The following is a 21,004-nucleotide window of genomic DNA, read 5'->3' on the forward strand; positions in this document are numbered from 1 at the left end:
CACATCTGTGTGACTGTGACACACTGGCTTCTTTGTATATTAGATGCATTCATGTTCTTCAAGTATATAAGCCTTTTAAAATGTAAAGCTTGGGAGACCACTTTATCCAGTTGATTGTCTCCAAACTAAAATTATCTGTAGCAATAGTCTCCTTCACATTTATATAGAAATAACTAATTTGGTTGGTATTTGTCATTTAATGTTTTGAACTGATAAAGGTAATCTGCTATATATAAAATTTTGTGGGATGGGAATTTAAATGTATTTTTGGAAGGTAATAAGGAGAGCCTGATTACAATTATCAAAGGTTGATATTGTAAAACAGAAGTATTTTGCCACCTTTTTTTTTTTTTTGCCCAAAATAAAGTTAGGAGCTCTCTTAGTTTTTATTCATGTTTCAGATGCAATATTGTATTGTTTGTCAAGAGCCCTGCCTAACCTGAGATAAAAGTCTCTGCCTTTCACCCTACTCCATGTTAGGATGGCTCCAAAGTAGGCTAGATTCAAGCTCATTTGAAGTTTTGCTCAAAGAGTAGATTTTTGTTGTAAAGATTACTGTTATTTCACTGGGTTTGATGGCAAATATTATAATCCCAAAGACATTGGAGGCTGAGGCAGGAGGATCACATGTTCAAGACCACCCCGGAAATTTAGCAAGGCCCTAAGCAACTTGGTGAGACCTTGTCTCAAACTAAAAACAATAAATAAATAAAAGAGGTGGGGATGTCTCTCAGTGGTTAAGTGTCCTGGGTTAAATCCTAGCAACAACAACAAAGTTTCCCAGGATCTCAAAATAACCAATACAAAACTAAGTAAAGGTTTGGAAAAATTACAAAAGATATGTAAGATTGTAAGGGAGTTTTGTTAGAAAGTAAAAGATTTGTAAAAGATCTCATATGTGATGAAGTTGATAAATACATGTGTCTTGGTGGAGGCAAAATAAGATACCAAAAATATATTAGGGTTATTATGGAAATTATTTCTTTTTTTATATTTCTTTTTTTAAGTTTTAGGTAGACACAATATCTTTATTTTACATTTATGTGGTGTTGAGGATAGAACCAGTGCCTCATGCATGCTAGGCTAGCGCTCTACCACTGAGCCACAACCCCAGCCCCCAAATTATATTTCTTGATTCAAAACTATTATATAAACTGAATGTGTTCTTGTCTTATTAATTTCATTTTCTATTTTCCTTACAGAACTTTATAACTTTTGCCTGTTTGTGTTTTGAAGAAGTACTCCTTCTAACAGAACAACATGAGTTAATTTGGGATAATAAGCTATCATCTATAGGACAGAATAGGATATAAGGCTGAATTCCAGTACTAATACTAACCCCCCAGTTAAATGAAAGGGGTAACTATAAAATTAGACATTAAAGTTACTGGTGAAACCAACCTGTTGGGTGTTCAAAACCCATACTTGGAAACCAAAGGCAAGAAAGTTATAGGGCTAAGGAAAGAGTAGCCAATATTTTGGCTCTTGCCCTCTAAGGTAAGCTAGGACCCAGGGAACAATGGGACTGTTCTACAAATTCAAGTGAATCACCTGACCTTCTGACCTGGGGGATCAAGAGGACTCTAGAGAACAGGAAGCCAAGCAGTACACACTTTGCAAAGATGAGGGTCAATGGAGAGGGAAATGTCCTTGATGCTTCCCAGGGAAGCCAACTGTGGTCAGCAAGACCTTGACCATCCTGACAGATAGCACAACTGATAGAGGAAAAACTAAAGGAGCCAAGAGACCTCTCACAAGTTCCCAAGAGGAATCCCTGGAAAATCTCAGCTGATTCTAACAGTAGATAGGAAAGAGGTCAATTTTGACCAACTTGTTCTTAACCCCTGACACGAGAGTACAACCAAAACACAGGCATATTAAAAGATAAGATAATGGTTCTTTTACTTGAGATATAGATTTATGTCAGTCCTCCTGAAAATAAGTAAAACTGGAAGGTTGTAACCAAAGGGTTTTTATACAGGAATGCCTGATAAATATCACAAAAAGTTCTGTTAAGGGCTGGGGTTATGGCTCAGAGGTAGAGCACTCACCTAGCATGCACAAGGCACTGGGTTTGATCCTCAGCACCACATAAACATAAAATAAATATACTGTGTCCTTCTATAACTAAAAAATAAATATTTTTTTTTAAAAGTTCTGTTAAGAATCACAGGTTTGGGCTGGGGATGTGGCTCAAGCGGTGGCGCGCTCGCCTGGCATGCGTGCGGCCCGGGTTCGATCCTCAGCACCACATACCAACAAAGTTGTTGTGTCCGCCGAGAACTAAAAAATAAATATTAAAAATTCTCCCTCTCTCTCTCTCTCTCTCCCTCCCCCCCCTCACTCTAAAAAAAAAAAAAAAAAAAGAATCACAGGTTTGGGGGCTAGGGGTGTGGTTCAGTAGCAGAGCACATGCATGGCATATGTGAGGCACTGAGTTCAATCCTCAGCACCACACATAAATAAATAAAACAAAATAAAGGGGGCTGGGGATGTGGCTCAAGCAGGTAGCGCGCTCGCCTGGTATGCGTGCGGCCCGGGTTCGATCCTCCAGCACCACATACAAACAAGGATGTTGTGTCCGCCAATAACTAATAAATAAATAAAAAAAAAAAAATAAAGGTACATCAACAACTAAAAAAAAAATTAAAAAAAAAAAAGAGGAGAGCTTTTGGGGCTCTGTGGCAGAGCGCTTGCCTAGTATGTGTGAGGCACTCAGTTCGATTCTCAGCACTGCACATAAATAAATAAAGGCCTGTTGATAATAAAAAATAAATAAATTTTTTAAAAGAGTCATAGGTTGTTCTGTATCAGTTTGAGATCTCAGATTTTTTTTTCCTGGTATGATTATTATAAACTGCTGCTCAGTCTCCCCTTCTAGAGTTTGCAGTTCATCACTTCCTGCCTGGCAACTTGATTTTTAGTCAAGATCTGGAAAGAATATAAGCTTCAACTGAACTGGAAAGGACCTTACCAAGTGCTCCTAATCACCAGGATAGTTATCTGAACTGCTAAAAAGGGGAGAACTCATTATCATGGTCAATTTTCATCTCAGAAAGTTAATGTTTCTAGGATGGATGGTAATACCGAAGAGTAAAATAAAAATGAAATCAAAAGGTATAAAAAGAAAAAGGGGACACTTATGAGAAATAGAAAGTTAGTGATCCATTTTCAGAACATAGTGTTTAGACTTAACTGGATCCAACTCTAATCATTTTAGTTCTAGCACTTCCCTTTGCCCAACACAATTTTTAAATTAGCTAATCACGTAGATTATAACCCCAAGCTCCTCCAATCAGGGCGAAGGGCAGTGCTGTGTTAGGGATAAAAGCAGGTGAACTGCCACCCAGGTGTGTTTGCTCACTGAATTCCCTCTGGAAAGGGTGCACACCCTTCTCCAGAAGAATAATTTTTGCTTTGCCCATCCACTTTCGAGCACATTTGATTTTTTGTAGCATCTTGGTATATCTGACAGTTCTCAAACTGCAGAGTGCACGAGAATCACCTGAGAATCTGTCTTTCCTACAAGTGAGGCTGATGCTTTTGGTCCAGGGGATACACTTAAAATCAATGATTCGAATTCTCCTCTGATCATTCTTTCAAATTTTTTTAGATGTGACCTCTTCTAACAAGCCTTCCAACTGCCATGTTCTTCTACTTCCTTCCCTGATAGAATTAATAATGGTACATTCTCTCTTATCATTTCCTATTTCATAAGATAGTATAATTTGTTGTGGCTGGGGCTGTAGCTCAGTGGCAGAGCGCTTGCCTAGCATGTATGAGGCACTGGATTCGATCCTCAGCACCATATAAAAAAAATAAAGGTATGCTGTCCATCTACAACTACAAATTTTTTTTTTTTAAAAAAGATAGTATAATAATTTGTTCATGTAATTGTCTATCTGCACTATATCCAGTACCTGGTCCATTACCTGACATAGCAGACGTTAACAGATAAATGGAGAGAACCTGACTTCTATAAGGTCGCCATGTTTATGATGCTCTGTTCAGGTCCTGGGCCCTGGCTCCTATTGTCACCCCCCAACTCCCATCAACTTGTAATGCCCTCCACTTTACCTGATTGATACTAACAGGCTCAGCTCAAGCATTGTTTCCAAGAAGGCTTCTTTGACACTCTTCCTGCCTTGGTTTGTGTTAAGAGCTCCTGTTCCCCAGTGCTTCTAACTGACCTGCTTATAATATAGTTATCTTAGAACTCTAGTAAGCAGAACTAGATCAAACCCTATAGAGGCCCTCTGGCCTACAATTTCCACTTCTGGAAATTTATTCTACACTTCAGCAAAATGACCTATACACCGGGTGCTTCCCCATAGCTTAGTTTGTGAAAACAAATATTAGATGGAAAATTTAAATATCCATTGTTAGGGGACATTATTCCACTGTATAGATGTACTATAATTTATAGTACTATTAATTTACAGTGGAATAATGCACAGCTATCAAAGATGAATGGAGAGCTGGGCATAGTGACACACATTTATAATGTCAGCTCCTCAGCAGGCTGATGCAGGATGATCATAAATTTGAGGCCAGCCTCTGCCACTTAAACTTAGTGAGAGCCTGTCTCCAAAAAAAAAAAAAAAAAAAAAAAGTGAGAGGAACGAAAAAAAGAAAGAAATGGGGGTGTGGTTTGGTGGTAGAGTGCTTGTTTAGCATGCACAAGACATAGTTTGATCCCCAGTACCTTAAGAGCAAAACAAAATGGGTCAGATTTTTTTTTTTGGTACTGGGGATTGAACCCAAGGACACTTTACTACTAAGCTGCATTCTCAGCTCCACTTTCTCCCCCCCTTTTTTTTTTTTTTAGAGAGAGTGAGAGAGGAGAGAGAATTTTTAATATTTATTTTTCAGTTCTCGGCGGACACAACATCTTTGTTGGTATGTGGTGCTGAGGAGGATCGAACCCGGGTCGCACGCATGCCAGGCGAGCGCACTACCACTTGAGCCACATCCCCAGCCCCTCTCCCCTTTTTTTTGAAATATTAAAAATTGGGCTGGGATTATGATTCAGTGGTCGAGTGCTTGCCTAGCATGTGTGAGGCACTGGGTTCAAATCTCAGCACCACATATAAACAAATGAATGAATAAATAAATAAATAAAATTTTAAAAAATCATTAACTTTATTAAATCTCCATTCCAGAGTCCACATTACGAAAACACTTATTTAATAGAATGGGAAGTACACATAAAGCACTTTTGCTACGTAAAAAAATAGGGTGTTCATGTCAACAAAAGCATTTGGTGAGCTGTCCCTGCCCCACCTTTTGTAATACCATTCCTGCTTAAAAAAACAATTGGCAGAGGGCAGGCACAGTGGCTCAGTAGGCTACTGCAGTAGGATTGTGAATTGAAAGCCAGCCTCAGCAAAAGTGTCCCCCTGCCCTTTTTAAAGCAGGGTCTCACTAAATTGCTTAGGGCCTTCCTAAATTGCTGAGGGTGGTCTCCATCCTCCTCCCTCAGCCTCTCAAATCGCTGGGATTACAGGCATGTGCCAACACATCCAGGTTTCTAATGTCTTTTGCAACCTCCTTTTTGTCTTACAACCTGTTGATACTAATCAGTTGGGCCTGAAATCATTTCTCACCATCATGATTATTATATAAATCTCTCAACTGGGACCTCTGACTCTGATCTTGCCCTCCTCGCTCTATCTACTATCTACCCTGCAGTCACAGAAACTCTTTCACAATCCAATTATTTCCTTCCCCTCTTCAAAGTTTTTTTTTTTTTCTTTCTTCCCTCTGTCTTTAGGAAAGTGTATTTGCTGACTTACAACAACCCCCACGACCAGGCAGCCATAGCTAACTCTTGCAAGTCTCATCTTTCAACATGCACCTCTCACTCACCCCAACATTAGCTTCAGACTTTTTTCTTACACAGTGTACTTCTTTCAGATTCTGAACCTGCCTATTTTTTCTCAGAGCATTTTGCTAAATGAAGTCTTGAAACTTGGAACCTATCAAATCCTATGGCAGGGTAACTAGAGGTTGCTAAACTTCTAGAAACGGATCCTCCTTTGGTTCCCCCAGTAGTTTTTGTTGAAAACATGTTTATTTTCCCACCATTATTTGTGTCCCTTAGGTGAACTCAGACGGACTCACCATTCAATATTCTGAACTGTTTCCTCCAAAACTGGAATCAGCATAGGAGCAAAAGAAATCCAATAATCACACACTCTCCCATGAGCCCTACTCCTGCTCCTACCAGGTTCCCAGCTGGGGCTACTGTCCCTTCCCTGAGTCAATATTTTCTCTGTAACCACAGATAGCGATCCTTTAAACAAGATTAAGGTATGACTGTAAGGTAGAACATGAACTGTGGAAACAGACCTGGAAAAGCAGAACCTCCCCTACAATTTAGCAAGCTAAGGTATGGGCCTCTCTTTTCTGCTCAGCAGCCCAGAAAAGTAGTCTTCCTGTGAGGAACTGCTAAGGGTCACAATCACACCCTTTCCCACAAGATCTTCATGCAAGATATTGAACCATCCACAATAATCTTATTACTTACCTCAGTCCCTCCCAGGGTCATTTCTTTAATATTTACATCCTGGCAGTATCTGGATGGTGATAAGGAAAGCAAAAGAAAGGGAACTGCACAGACCTTCTGTCATTCCCACCATCAAGGAGCAACAACCGTCTTGGGAGTAAAAACAAAACACTGGTTAGCTAACTGACTCAATATTCAACTGGCTCTGAAAAGCAGCAGGTGAGAGTTTTGAGGGGCTTAAAACACTTGAGGCTTTAAGCAAAAAAGGTCCCTGAGAAATTTGTTTAAAGATTTATACTGACAAAGGAGCATAGGACTCTTAAAAGGAACAGATCCTAAACACAGTTCCTCTTTCTTTTAAAATTAAACCACATGCTGGACACAGTGGCACACTCCTGTAATCCCAGTCACTCAGAAGGCTGAAGCAGGAAAATCTCAAATATGAGGCCAGCCTCAGCAATTTAGTGAAGCCCTGTCTCAAATTAAAAAAGAAAAAGGGCTGGGGATGTGGCTCAGTAGCAGAGCAAGAATGTGTGAGGCCCTGGCTTAAGCCCTCAACTCCCTTCTTCTACAAATCAAAACTGCACAGTTGGGCTAGGACCTTGGTTCAGAGGTAGAGCACTTGCCTAGTATGCATAAGGCCCAGGATTTGACCTCAGAACCAGAAAAATCCCGAAATCAACAAAAAAACCTACACAATCTTTTTACATCTCCCTCTCTTGAGAATGGTCTTCTCCCTTCCCAGGTTAACTCTTCAATCCAGCTCCTTTGTAGTACCTTCCTTTGTGTACCTTCAGTCTCCTCCTCTCCACTGCCTTCATGTCCAGTGTATATAACCTCTGATCTCCTGAATCTTTAATTAAATTGAAACAAAGCAACTGTATCTGGACTCACTCAAACCACCTATCTTTTTATCTCTTCATCTATTCTACTAACATTTTAAAAAGCAGTGTAAGTTCTGCACCATGCCTCATCAATCAATTCACACTAAGCTTTTGTGGTCCAGCTTCTCTCACCACTTGGACTCCCTAAGGCCTCCAGTGATTTCTTTCTGTGGCCTGATGCCTTAAGCCCCTTGCAACAACAGAAACTACTTAGTCCAGGTTTTTGAAACTGTTTTCCTATGACTCTAGGGCGCTGGCCACATCAGTTTTTCTTTTCTACTTAAATGCTTCTCTGTATGAGTGTGCATGTTGGGGGGGGGGGTTCTTGAGATTGAGCCTTCTCCGTCTTGCTCAGCAGCCTAGCCCTTCTCTTCCTCCTCCTGTTATTATTATCATCATTTTGCATACAGGGGATTGAATACAAGGGCACTTTTAACACTGAGCTACATATCCAGTCCTTTTTTATTTTTTATTCTGAGACAGGGTCTCACTAAATTGCTGAGGCTGGCCTCGAATTTAGATCCTCTTGCCTCAGCCTCCTGAGTTGCTGGGATTACAGGCATGTGCTACTCACCTGGCTACTTAACTGCTTTTTTAATCAACTCTTCTTTCTCCACATTCCCCAATCAGTCATCTTTTAATGTACTCTAATTGATCCCTATTGGGGAATCCATTCCTAATCCAAATGGGAATTTAGCTATAATTGTCATACAGATAAACTATAATCTCCATCTCATACTGCTGACTTTTTCAACTTTCTATGAGACAGTTTGACTAGTTTATAATATGACACAGGAGTACAAGGAGGTGGACAAGTAGGGAAAAGCCAAAAATGAGTCTGTTCTAGAAAGATCTCTATGTTTTAGAGTATAGAGACTCAAATTTCAATCATAGAATCATCTCAGAATTGTATAAAACTTCACAGGCCACCTAGGACAACTACTCTTTAGATTACTAAACCCATATTACTCCTCCCAATCATCTCGTCTTGGATTGAATAATTGTTGTGGATATAAATATATATCTCCATGTATCAAGACAGACTGTCCATTCCCAGACAGCTCTGCTTTGGCTCTAACCTAAGCCAAAATCTATTTGCTAGTGTCCACTCTTTGGTCTTTTCAGTGGCACTTAATGAACTACATTCTTTATGTTTGAAGAGCGCTTTCACCCTCCTCTGAGACTTCTCTTCAGTTCAAGTTAGCTAGTTATTTCAATGATTTAAGTTGCATGACCTCCTGGTATGTAACAGTAAGTTAAGGGAATCTGAGTTGCAAGCCAGAAAAGCTGACTCTACGTAACTTAAATTATGTACTATAGAAATGTAATAAAGACTATGTGGTAGGGCACAGAATTGAGGAAAAGTTAAATAATCAAATCTTCAGAAATAAACAGCAAGCTAGGTATGTGGTATGGTGGTACACCTACAATCCCAGCTACTTGAGAGGGTAAAGAATTAAGTTTGCCTTGGCAACTTATAGTGAGACCCTATCTCAAACAAAAAGGACTAGGGTTGTACAAGTATATATGTAATATACAATGGCACATCCCAGGATTCAATCACCTGTACCACCAATGCAAAAGAAAAGCAACAGCAGCTCCAGTGTCTAAATATTAGGAATTAGCACATGGTTATGAAGAAGCTTCAACTGTGTGTCATTGTGTGACAAAATTCAACCTAAGATTCAACCTATGATTCAAATTAAAGAAGGAATGCATCTAACTAACTGCTGATCCAACATGGGTCACGTATCCACTACCCACGTGGTCAGGGATGAACTGTTTCCAAAGAAAAACTGAGCTGTTGTTCCCAGAAGAACCTGGACTAGATGCTAGATAGGCTAAAACAACCTAATGCCTAAATTTTCAAAAGGAAGGGGAGTTGATTAACTGTGTAATATTCAAACAGTAGTACTGTAAAGATCCGTTATAAAACAGACTGAAAACTTGGCCTCATTACTTCAGTCCTATGCTACCACTGGTACTACTAATATCTACCATGTGTTGAGCACAACAATCCTGTGAAGCATTCATTCAACAGTTACCAAGTACCTACCACTATTCTAGGAGACAAGGGGTGAGGTGAAGAAGACAAAGGCCCACTTTCATAGAGCTTACACTGAAAGCAGATATTACAAAGAAGTGATTGTAGCTCAGTTCCTAGGCCTGTCAAGTCTCTAAAACCTATACTTTATCTCTCAACCATGTCATCTTTCACTGAAGAGAGACAGCTTCTCCCAAAAAGACATACATACTTCTAAACATGCATACTTCTAGAGCAATTTAATGTTTTTCCTTGTTGGCAGCCCAGTGGCACCTTCTCAATAAAGTATCCCTTCCCCAACTCCCAAGACTATAAAGAATGCCCAGGGGCTGGAATTGTGGCTCAGTGGTAGAGTGCTCGCCTACCATGCTTGAGGTACTGGGTTCAATCCTTAGCACCACATAAAATGTAAAATAAAAGATATTGTGTCCACCTAAAACTAAAAAATAAATATTTTTTTAAAAAAGAATGCCCAGCCAATAGTTACATATTATACTAACATGTATAAACCCCTTTCTCCCTTTTAGTCCCTAAACTCTCAGGGACAAAACTGCCTCAGCATCTTTATAAGCCTAAAGATGACACACACGTAGATATTCAATGGGTGACTGGAGTTCATGAGAGCAGTTGCAGTAGAATTGAGCATGCAAACCATACTACAATGCATTAAGGAGTAAACGGAAGAAAGAGGTATGGAGTTTGCTGTATAAGGACAAGTCTAGAAAGGAAAAGTAGGAGAAATGGCAATTATTTTTAGAAGATCACAGGAAAAGTTGTGTGTGTTTTTAAGAATGAGAAAGAGGGGGCTGGGAGTAAAGTTCAGAGGTACAGCATTTGCCTAGCATGTCCAAATGTCTGGGTTCAACCCTCATACTCCATTAAAATGAAAAGGAATGAGAAAGACATGAATATGTTTGTTGATAAGGTAATACAACACAGTTGAAAGAGCAGGAGTTTAGAGCTTCTGGCTTTGTTGCAGTGTGAGTAAATTATCTTAACTCCTGTGTCTCAATTTACACGTATGTAAAATAGAATACCTACAGCTCACTGTGACAATTACAGTACCTGTGAAACTTCAGGCATTCAATAACTGTTATCAATGAGTATTAATATAGGTAGAAGCCTGACTCTGGTGTTCTAACCTCTCCCACCTGGCTTGCGTTCCAATCTGCATTTCCTGTACAAGTGTATGTGTAATATACAATGACAAAGAAACAGGATCTTTATTTCTTCTGTGTGTACCACACTTTGTGCTATTCCCACTTCCTGTAACAGTGTGCATGAAATCATGAATGGCTGCTGTGGAAAATTACTGCTGTTACCAGCTGAGACATAGACAATCTGGTGAATGAGCCCAGGAAGCTGATGTTAAATCACCAATGTACAAGATTTTGGGCTATTGCCAAAACCTTCACTGGAAACCGAGAAGAAATACACACACACAGAACACTTCTTAAGATTCTAAGCTGGGAAGGTGTTCTTGAATCCAGTCCAGGCACAGAAAGATGGCTGTATAATAATAAGAGATAATTATCTCCTGAGTTCCTTCTCAAATTTCACTCCAATATCAGGTTTATTTCTGCAAAGTACTACTTTTCTGTCAATGTGACAAATTCCCAAGGAAGGTAAGTATACTTTTTTTTTTTTTTTTTGGTGGTGGTGTTGGGGATTGAACCCAGGGCAAGCACTCTACTGAGTTTTATCCCCAGCCCCTTAGTATACATTTTTATATGGAAGTAATATTTTGTTCACTGCTCCCCCTCCCTCCCCCCCCCTTTCCCAGTGTTGGGGATGGAACCCAGGGCTTCACAAATGCTAGGGAAGTGCTCTACCACTGAGCTACACCCCCAGCATCCTAGAACCTTTTAAAGTTAATGTTCTGGTTATAGGTCATGTTCACCTATTACCCATATATAATCTACATAAACACTTCACCACTTATCTCTGTTCCATAGATCACATACTTCCATGCTTAACAAAGGATAGGGAAGAGGACTAAAGCTGAGGCTGTCACAAAAAATTAGTGATGCAAAAGCTACATTCAGGTGTTGGTGGTATGTAGTTCAGTAGTGCAGCCAGATTCTAGGTACAATGCCTAGCACCAAAAAAATAAAGGGGGCTGGGATGTGGCTTAGTGGTAGAATGCATGTCTAGAATGTATGAGGCCCTGGGTCTGAACTCCAGCACTGCAAAAAATAATAACAACAAATAAATAAAGATTAAAATTAAAAAAATCTTAAGCTACATTTACTGGCAGGCATGGTAGCACACACCTGTAATTCCAGCAACTTGGGAAGTCGAGGCAGGAGGATCACAAATTCCAGGCCAGAGACCCTAAGCAACTTGGTGAAATCTTGTCTCAAAATCAAAAATAAAAAGGCATGGGGAGAGGTGAAGGACTGGGGATGCAGCTCATTGGTAAAGTGCCTCTGGGTTCAATAGTACCAAAAACAACAACGAAACACTACATTTACTTAGAATTACCAAAATTATCAAAAAACAAAAAGATCAAACTCAAAATCACTTACAAATCAATCAAGGAGAACAGAAATGAACATGTAAAAGAAGATATATCTTTAAGGTTAGAGTACAGAGAGAATTGGGAGACATGGAAGAGGAAAATATATGTACCTACAAACTTAATCATAACTATAGCCAAAAAAACTACATGCAAACCAGTTAAAGTTGAAAACATATTTTTTTTCTTTTTTGTGTGTGAATTAGCCTGATTAAGAACTTGAACTTACAAAGAAAAAATTAAAAGGAAAACATTCCAGAACATCTCCAAACAGTCCACAAAAAACATCCAAAACTAAACCAAACTAAACCAAGAAGAGCCAGGAATCACAGACTTGTAATCCCAGTGACTATGGAGGCTGAAGCAGGAGGATCCCAAGTTTAAGGCCAGCTTGGGCAACATGGTCAGACCCCAACTCAAAATAAAGTTTAAAAATGGCTGGGAATGTGGCTCAGTGGATTCAATTGCCATCCCCCCAATACACACACACACACACACACACACACACACACACATACAACCATCTACCATAAATTTTGCATAAAGCACTAGTCTGAAAAGACTGGAAGTTATTGGAAAGTTCAATACAGTCATGTAGTCACTGAAAAGAATCTTTAAAGCATCTTTATTTTATCCCATATTAAAAGCAGCCTGGGGCTCTCCTTGTAGCTCAGCGGTAGGGCACTTGCCTAGCACATGTGAGTCACTAAGTTCGATTCTCAGCACCACATAAAAACAAATGAATAAAATAAAGGTCCATTAAAAAAAAAAGTAGCCTGAATCAGCAACACAAATATTGAAACAGACTGAATTTGCACTGGACTTCATCTGAATTTGAGAATGGCTTCCTCCTGAGAGAGATGACGGGGAGGCTAAGACCCTTGTCAACTGTTCCTCCAATCTGTTTCTCTATCACTAACAACCTCTCTTTTGGTACATTAAGTTCTGAAGAAAGCCCTCTGTAGTACTTTCTCTTCTCAGTTAAAAAGATAAGGTGTTGCAGAGCCCAGTGTTCCATACCTGTAATCTCAGCGATTAGGAAGGCTGAGGCAGGAGGATCACAAGTTCAAGACCAGCCTCATCAAATCATCTAGACCCTAAGTACTTATCAAGACCCGGTCTGAAAATAAAAACAAAAAAAGAGCTGGGGATGTGTCAGTGGTTAAGCGACCCTGGATTCAACCCCTTGGTTCCAAAATACATACATAAATAAATAACAAGGTGTTTATCTGAGAGAGTGAGAGAGAGAGAGAGAGAGAGAGAGAGAGAGAGAGAGAGAGAGAGAGAGAGATCCATCCTGCCACAGAAGCCCTCGCTCCTTTAAGCCATAAGGAGGTTCCAGCGACTGGAACCTGTGAACACCTGTGAAAGTCCTGTCTTTTGTCCTACTACGCCCCTTCCCCTCCTAACAACTTTCCTTGCCACAGAGCCTTTTGGAGACGGAACTTTTGAAACAACGAAGTTTCTGCCATCTTCCTTCAAATCTGCTCTGAATAAAACCTATTTTTCTACCAATCTGACTCTGAATATTCCTGGAATATTTCCGAGCTCTGTGACCTAACCTCTGTCTCCCGGGCGGGAGCTCTTGCCTCCCGGTAACGAGACTCTAATTTTCAAAATTCCGGGCACACCCACGAGGGGCGGCCTGGCTACCGCACGCCTCGCTTCCCCGAGGCGCCCCCGCGGGGCCCGCAGTGAGCCGCCAAGGCCAAGGCGCCAGCGAAACCCGTGGAGGCAGCGCCGGCGAACGTGCTGGAGGCAGCCGTCCTCAAGACGCCCGGGCGGCAGGTGCACCGCTTTCCATAAAATCCTTCCCAGCCGCCAGAGCCCGCAGTCCGCAGCCCGGCGGCCTGCGTCCGGGGCGCCACCGACCCGCGGGCCCTGCACGGAGCCGGCCAGCGCACGCAGGGCCCCGAGCCCGCAGGCCTCGCCCGTCGCTCCTCAACCGCGCCTACGGCCGGTCCGTCGCTGGGTCAGAGTACAGCTGCCAAGCAGCCACCACCCCAGGGGAAGGTGGGCGCCGGCGCCACTCTCCGGGTCTCGGCGCACTCACCTGCCGGCGCCCACCTCAGCGCCAATCCCGAACGCGCTCGCGGACCCGAGGCTCGCTCCCCGTCAGCGCGCTGCGGCACCTCTGCGCACGCGCGGCCAGCCGCGGGGCATGCTGGGGGCAGTAGTCGTTCCCGAGCTTAGCACCTTCGCGCCAGGACCCGGCTCGAGCGGCTTTGGAGACCGGCTCTTAGCCTAGGGGTGCCGAGCCTTACGCAGTTTGGAGAGAACCAGCAGTCCGCGCCGGGTGGGCGCGGCAAGGCCAGGGAGCGGCCATTCCTTGCTGGTGCACAGAACACAGCTTGGTTCACTCTTACACAATGCAAAACAGATTGGTCGAGGTCATGCCCAAGAAGTCCACCCTCCGCATGTGTGATGCTGGGCGCGCTGTCAGAGGGCCTGCTTCTGAGCCACGTAGCCTATTAACATTGAGCTCATCCATAAAATGAGAATGTGGACTTGTGGTTGCTAGGAGTCAACAGTCAGGAAAACGGTGGCCCATCTCTCCTATGCCTAGCTTGGAAAGAACATGCCTGAGAAAAATCACCCAAAGCTACCACACATTACAGAAATTTTCCCCAAGACTTTTCGCCCAATTCTGAACACGTAAATTTAGTTTGAGAGGTGCTTATTAGCCTAAACAAGGACTCCTAATGGTGTTGACAGGTGGTATCAGAGCACAGGCAAAGGCTAACACAAGCCAGTCTTAAATCACGCCCTCACTGTACCATGCGTGATCTACCAAGCATTTTGGCAAGTCTTCGAAACATTTATGTGATGAAAGCAGAGTGAATTGTATCATTCCCATTTTAGGGAAGGAGGACCAGGCCAAAATAAGAGCTAATTAAATGGCAGAACAGGTTCTGAACCTATTTTTTAAGATTACTTTTCTTCCCAATCACAACACTGCTTGGAATTCTGCCTTTAAAAGAAATCACATTAATGGGGCTGGGAATGTGGCTCAAGGGGTATAGCGCTTGCCTAGCATGCATGAGGCACTGGGTTCGATTCTCAGCACCACATAAAAATAAAATATTGTATCCACCTAAAACTAATATATATATATATATATATTAAAAAAAGAAAACACATTAAAGTACAGAGCATGGTGGCCCACACTTGTAATCCCATTAATTTGGGAGGCTGAAGGAGGAGGATCCCCAGGTTGAGGTCTCAAATAAAACAAAACAAAAAAAAAACTGGGGATGTAGCTCGGTGGTGGAGCACCCCTGGGTTAAAATCCCCAGTACTGCAAAAGAAAAAATAACCTTAGGGCTGGGGATGTGGCTCAAGCGGTAGCGCGCTCGCCTGGTATGCGTGCGGCCGGGGTTCGATCCTCAGCACCACATACCAACAAAGATGTTGTGTCCGCTGAGAACTAAAAAATAAATATTAAAAAAATTCTCTCTCTCTCTCTCCCCTCTCTCAAAAAAACAAAACAAAACAAAAAAAACCTTAAAGCAATGAATACTAGATCCCCCTCGTCTTCCCAACCTCACCAATTTTGTTGTTGTTGCAGTACTGGGGATTGAAGCCAGGGGTGCTTGACCACTAAACTACATTCTCATTTATTATTAAGACAGGGTCTCAAATTGGGCTCATCATTTCTGCCTACTTTTCCAACAGACATTATAGAAAACTAAAGATATGTCAATGCTTCTGACAAGTAAAGCTTCTAGCACTTCACTGGCACTCCAGTGGAACACTTGTTAGAGCTTAATATTGACTCTAAAAGACATCCCTTTTAAGGAATGGGAGACTGTCTAACTTCATGAAACATTAATTTGTAAATGTTTTGTAGGAATTCCACTCACACACAACTTCCATTACTTAAGATGAGAGAAAGAAAAATGTCAAATTTTAAAAAGCTTCGTAGGACACAGTACCCAGGATGAGGCCCTTCTTGATTCTGGCAATGCCAGATGGGTGTAGATGGAGCCAGGTATACTGTAACAATCTGCCAAGCACCACTCAAGTAAGAATACACATCTGCGCCATGGTGAGTGAACATGAAACATTTCACCAGCTAAAACCCAAGATCAGCAGTGTGAAGTTCTTGTAATTGAAAAGTTGCACCATTTCAAGAGCACCTTTTCCCAGTTTAATTTACAAAATTTAAAGTACTCAGATGTTGAATTACATCTTACTTATTGAGGAGTCTCAAACTCCTTTGTGTAGTTTGCTTTCTGCACCAGAAACACAGACAGACTGTCTTGCTCACTGCTGTAATCCCAGTGCAGATGGGCACTGAAAAAAATTCTTGGTGGGGGCTGGGGTGTAGCTCAAAGGTAGAGTGCTTACCTAGCATGCAAGAGGCCCCAAGTTCTACCACCAGCACCACAAAAACAAAACCCAATAAAAAAATTTGTATAAAATCTAGATCAGAAATAAAAAATAAAAAGTACTTGTTTCTTTTTCTTTTTTTTTTTTTTTTGTGTGTATGGGGGGTACCAGATATTGAACCCAGGGCCTTGTGAATGCAAGGCAAGGACTCTACCAACTGAGCTATAGCCCCAACCCAAGTACTTGTTTCTTTAGGTACCACAAAAAATATGGAAACAGGATTTGGCTAGTTTGTCCAACCTTGAAATAACAATTCTTCTGGCCTCAGCCTCCTGAGTAACTGGGATTACAGGTGTACAGCATCACATCCAGCAAAGAAATGAAGCTTTTTAAACACAAAGAATACATATATTACTTTTTCCTTGGGAGGATCACAAAACTTTGAGGCCACCTAAGGCAATTTAATAGTTGGTAGAGTGCTTGCCTAGCATTCACAAGTTCCTGGGTTCAATCTCTAGCACCACCACCAAAAACAAACAAACAGAACTCCTAAGGCAATTTAATAAGACTCTTAGAAACAGTGAGACCCTGTCTCAAAATAAGAAATAAAAGACTGGGGATGTGGCTAAGTGATGAGAGCCCCTGGGTTCAATCCCTCATACCAAAACAAAAGCAAAAACAGAGCAATTCACTTGTTTAATAAACTATGGGATAGATTCTTCTTTAATTTTTATGTTTGGATTTTCTGTATTATAGTATGTTTCAAATGTACTTTCCTATACTCTATCCTGATTACATTTAAAAAAACGAATGTTGTGGGGGGGGGGCTGGGGTTGTGGCTCAGCTGTAGAGCATTCGCCTAGCACTGGGTTCAATCCTCAGCACCCATAAAAATAAATAAAAGGTATTGTGTCTATCTACAACTAAAAATCTTTTAAATAATGGCTGTCATATAAAACTATGGTAGAGGTATAATATTTTCCTGTAGTTTTATACTTTAATAGATTACTTTGCTGTGCCCTGGAGTCATAGCAGTGACAGTTTATTCCAGGAGAGAAACTGGAATGGCTCCATTCTCCCACGCAACCTCATATACAAGTGGCTACTTAATCCCTCCATTGGGATTAAGTGAACTGTATTTCCCAGGAATTCCACTGTGGGGATTAGTGAAAGGGGGTTTGCAGTAGTTTCTAAAGATGCCTTCAACCTCTTATTCCGCTCTGAGCTGGAATGTTGCCTAACCATAATTTATGCCCCACTATGGGAGAAAAAGTCCCAAGACCACCACAGAACTTGCAGAATCAATTAAGGTTAAGTCAGAATCTGAAAGGCCAGGGCTGGGGCTGGGGCTGAGTGGTAGAGTGCTTGCTTCACACACATGAGGCACTGGGTTTGGTCCTCAGCACCACGTAAAAAATAAATGAATAAGTAAAGATATTGTGTTCATCTGCAGCTTAAAAAAAATTAAAAAACAAAGAATCTGAAAGGCCAGATCAAGCATGACTTTTCTAAGGCTAAAGAACCTTATTATGAGTAGTGATATACAAAGTCTTGTAGCTGAATTGTTTTCATACACTCAAAAATTAATTTCTCTGCCAGGCATAGTTGTGCACACCTATAATCCCAGAGCTCAGAGGAGACTTGAGACAGGAGGATCACGAGTTCAAAGCCAGCCTCAGCAACAGAAAGGTGCTAAGCAACTCAATGAGACCCTGTCTATAAATACAATATAAAATAGGGCTGGGATGTGGTTCAGTGGTTGAGTACCCTAGCAAATTAAAACAAACAAACAAACAAACAAACTAATTTCTCATTTGACCTTCTGTCCAAGTAGCACGTACAGACATCTCTGTAGTATCTCTGAAGTGATGATCTTGAAATTCTAGCCAGAAACCCAGCTCCATTTCTTCAGTTTGAACTTTCCATGAAGGCAGATTACCACCTACACTCACCATTCAAACTACATTTTTCAGAAGACAGGCCTCTTAAGAATTTCCTTATACATAGCACTCATGAGGTAAAGATGTCATACCACATTCAGAGCAGAGAAACCAAGCTTAGTTTTGATTTCTAGTTACATTTAGAACTAACTAAATTAATGAGTTAAATTTGTGTCCAGTTGACTACATTTGGTAAGAACACATCTTGGTGGGGAATGATGGTGCACGCCTGTTGGAGGCTGAGACAGCAGAATCGTGAGTTCAAAGCCAGCCTCAGCAACTCAGCAAGGCCCTAAGCAACTCAGTGATACCCTGTATCTAAATAAAATATTAAAAAGGGCTGGGGATGTGGCTCAGTGGTTAAGTGCCCCTCAGTTCAATCCCTGGTACAATAATAATATAAATCCACATCTTAGGTACAATTCCAATCTCACCTAACCCTCACACCCAACCAGAATCTACACCATTCCAGAAAATTCCAACCCTTATGCTTCTACTTGACATGTTATGTTTACAAACATCAGGCTCTGGGTTTTTTTTTTTTTTGGGTACCAGGGATTGAACTCGGGGGTACTCGACCACTAAGCCACATCCCAGCCCTATTTTGTGTTTTACTTAGAGACAGGGTCTCACTGAGTTGCTTAGCACCTCGCCATTGCTGAGGCTGGCTTTGAACTCAAGATCCTCCTGTCTCAGCCTCCCAAACTGCTGGGATTATGGGCAAGTGACACTGTGCCCAGCTGTCTCCTGGTTCTTGACTGAAATCTAGGAAAGGGAAGAAGGCAACAAATGCCCAGGTGTTCACAGTTGAACCAAAAGCTGGCTGGCCCAAGATCCATTTAGATCTTGGTGTCCAGATGACCCTGAAGTTTGCTCACATTGGCTGTGAATTTAAATTAAAACCTTAAACAAGGGACAAGTGTTCTCTCTTTCACCCAATCTGTAGCTCACCCAAATACCTCTAAAATGTTACATGGGAAAATAAGGTTATACTATTATACTTAAGAGTATAATTACAAGTGTATTAAATATAAAAGGAACAGGCCAGGCACAGTAGTGCTTACCTCTAAGCCCAACTGCTTTGAAGGCTAAGACAGGAGGATCATCAAATTTAAAGCCAGCCTGGGTGACTTAGGGAGACCCTGTCTCAAAATTTTAAAAAGATGGGGATATAGCTCAGTGGTAGAGAACCTGCCTAGCATCCTAGCATGTGAGGCCCCAGGGTTTCATTGGCATTGGTGAGGAGGGAGGGGAATAGAAGAGGAAAGAAACACAAACAAAGCCACCTGTTGAAACTACCCAGCAAGAAAAATATGCCAAACCCCCAGTTACTGCAGATTAGAAGCTTACCAGAATTGCAGAACAAGGTTGTTATCTGTTTCCTTGTTTTCTATGAGGAAACTTTCTTTCCTCCCTCACAACATTCCCAACAATTAGGTAGCTTTCAGCTTCTGCCTGAGCTGACAAGGGGAAGTCTCACTCTTAACCATTCCAATGTCTGGATCCAAACCTGTCTCAGACTTTTAATAATGGGTACTCAGCCAGGCACAATGGAACACACCTGAAATCCCAGCAGCTTGAGAGGTGAAGGAGGAGGATCACAAGTTCAAAGCCAACTAATTAACTTAGAGAGGCCCTAAGCAATTTAGTGAGACCCTGTCTCAAAGAGAAAAAAGGAGCTGTGGATGTATGCTTAAGTATCCCTGGGTTCAATCCCTGGTTACAAAAAGGAAAGAAAAAAAAATGAAAAAGAAAAATACCGATCTGATCTCGTTGGGCTTTAAAAAAAAATTATACACATATTTTAATTGTAATTGAACACAATACCTTTATTTTTATGTGGTACTGAGGATCGAACCCAGGGCCTTACACGTAGTAGGTGAGCACTCTACCACTGAGCCACAACCCCAGCCGCTGATCTTGGTTTTAACTCTTATGACAAAAGATAATCAAGCCACTCTTCCTCCATGCAATATTAGTATTGTTGATGTGCTTCTTCCTGTCTAGAATAGAAGACAGGCCTCTTAAGAATTTCCCTATACATAGCACTCATGAGGTAAAGATGTCATACCACAATTCAGAGCAGAGAAACCAAGCTTAGTTTTGATTTCTAATTACATTTAGAATTAACTAGGGGGGCTGGGGATGTGGCTCAAGCGGTCACGCGCTCGCCTGGCATGCGTGTGGCCCAGGTTCAATCCTCAGCACCACATACAAAACAAAGATGTGTCCGCGGATAACTAAAAAAAAATAAATATTAAAAATTCTCTTTCTCTCTCACTCTCTCTCTATAAAAAAAAAAAAAAAGAACTAACTAAATTTAACTAGTTAAATTTGTGTCCAGTTGACTACATTTGATAAGAACACATCTTGATGGGGATGAGTTACTTTACAACAAAATCTTCTTTGGATGTTGGTGCTCTGGGTTACCCTTAGATCAGGAACTGTTTTCTCAGTTCTGGCTCATACTGAGTTAAAAGCTGATTTAAATTTATCCTTGTTAGATGAAATCTTAGTTATTCTCCTAATTCTGGGTCATATGTAAATCTTCTAAACAACAGGTTTTTTTCAGCCAGGGACCTTAGCGCACCTGTAATCAAAGCAACTCAGGAGGCAGAGGCCAGAAAGTCAAAAGTTTGAGGCCAGACTCAGCAACTTAGTGACACCTGGTTTGAAAAAAAAAAAAGGCCAGGGAATGTAGCTGGGTGGCAGAAAGCCCTGGGTTCAATCCCAGTACAACCACAACAGCAGGAAAAAACAAAACAAAACAGAGTTAAG

The 21,004-nt window shown here is 41.3% G+C and overlaps 1 protein-coding gene across 6 annotated transcripts in view; it reads right to left on the reverse strand.

Moving 5' to 3' along the window:
• Window positions 1-14,093, reverse strand: part of Sgsm3 (small G protein signaling modulator 3) — a 32,990-nt gene extending 18,897 nt beyond the window's left edge. For 4 of the 6 annotated variants that reach the window (XM_026405977.2, XM_026405976.2, XM_077799143.1 and 1 more), the window contains exon 1: window positions 14,008-14,093. The gene's annotated coding sequence lies outside the window, so the exon portion shown is untranslated. Of the gene's footprint in view, window positions 1-12,974; window positions 13,075-14,007 lie in introns of all 6 variants that reach the window. The other 2 variants (XM_077799142.1, XM_077799144.1) reach the window with 2 other exon arrangements.
• Window positions 14,094-21,004: the final 6,911 nt, after the last annotated feature.

The sequence above is a fragment of the Urocitellus parryii genome, chromosome 5, assembly GCF_045843805.1.
Source record: "Urocitellus parryii isolate mUroPar1 chromosome 5, mUroPar1.hap1, whole genome shotgun sequence".
Lineage (NCBI taxonomy): Eukaryota > Metazoa > Chordata > Mammalia > Rodentia > Sciuridae > Urocitellus > Urocitellus parryii.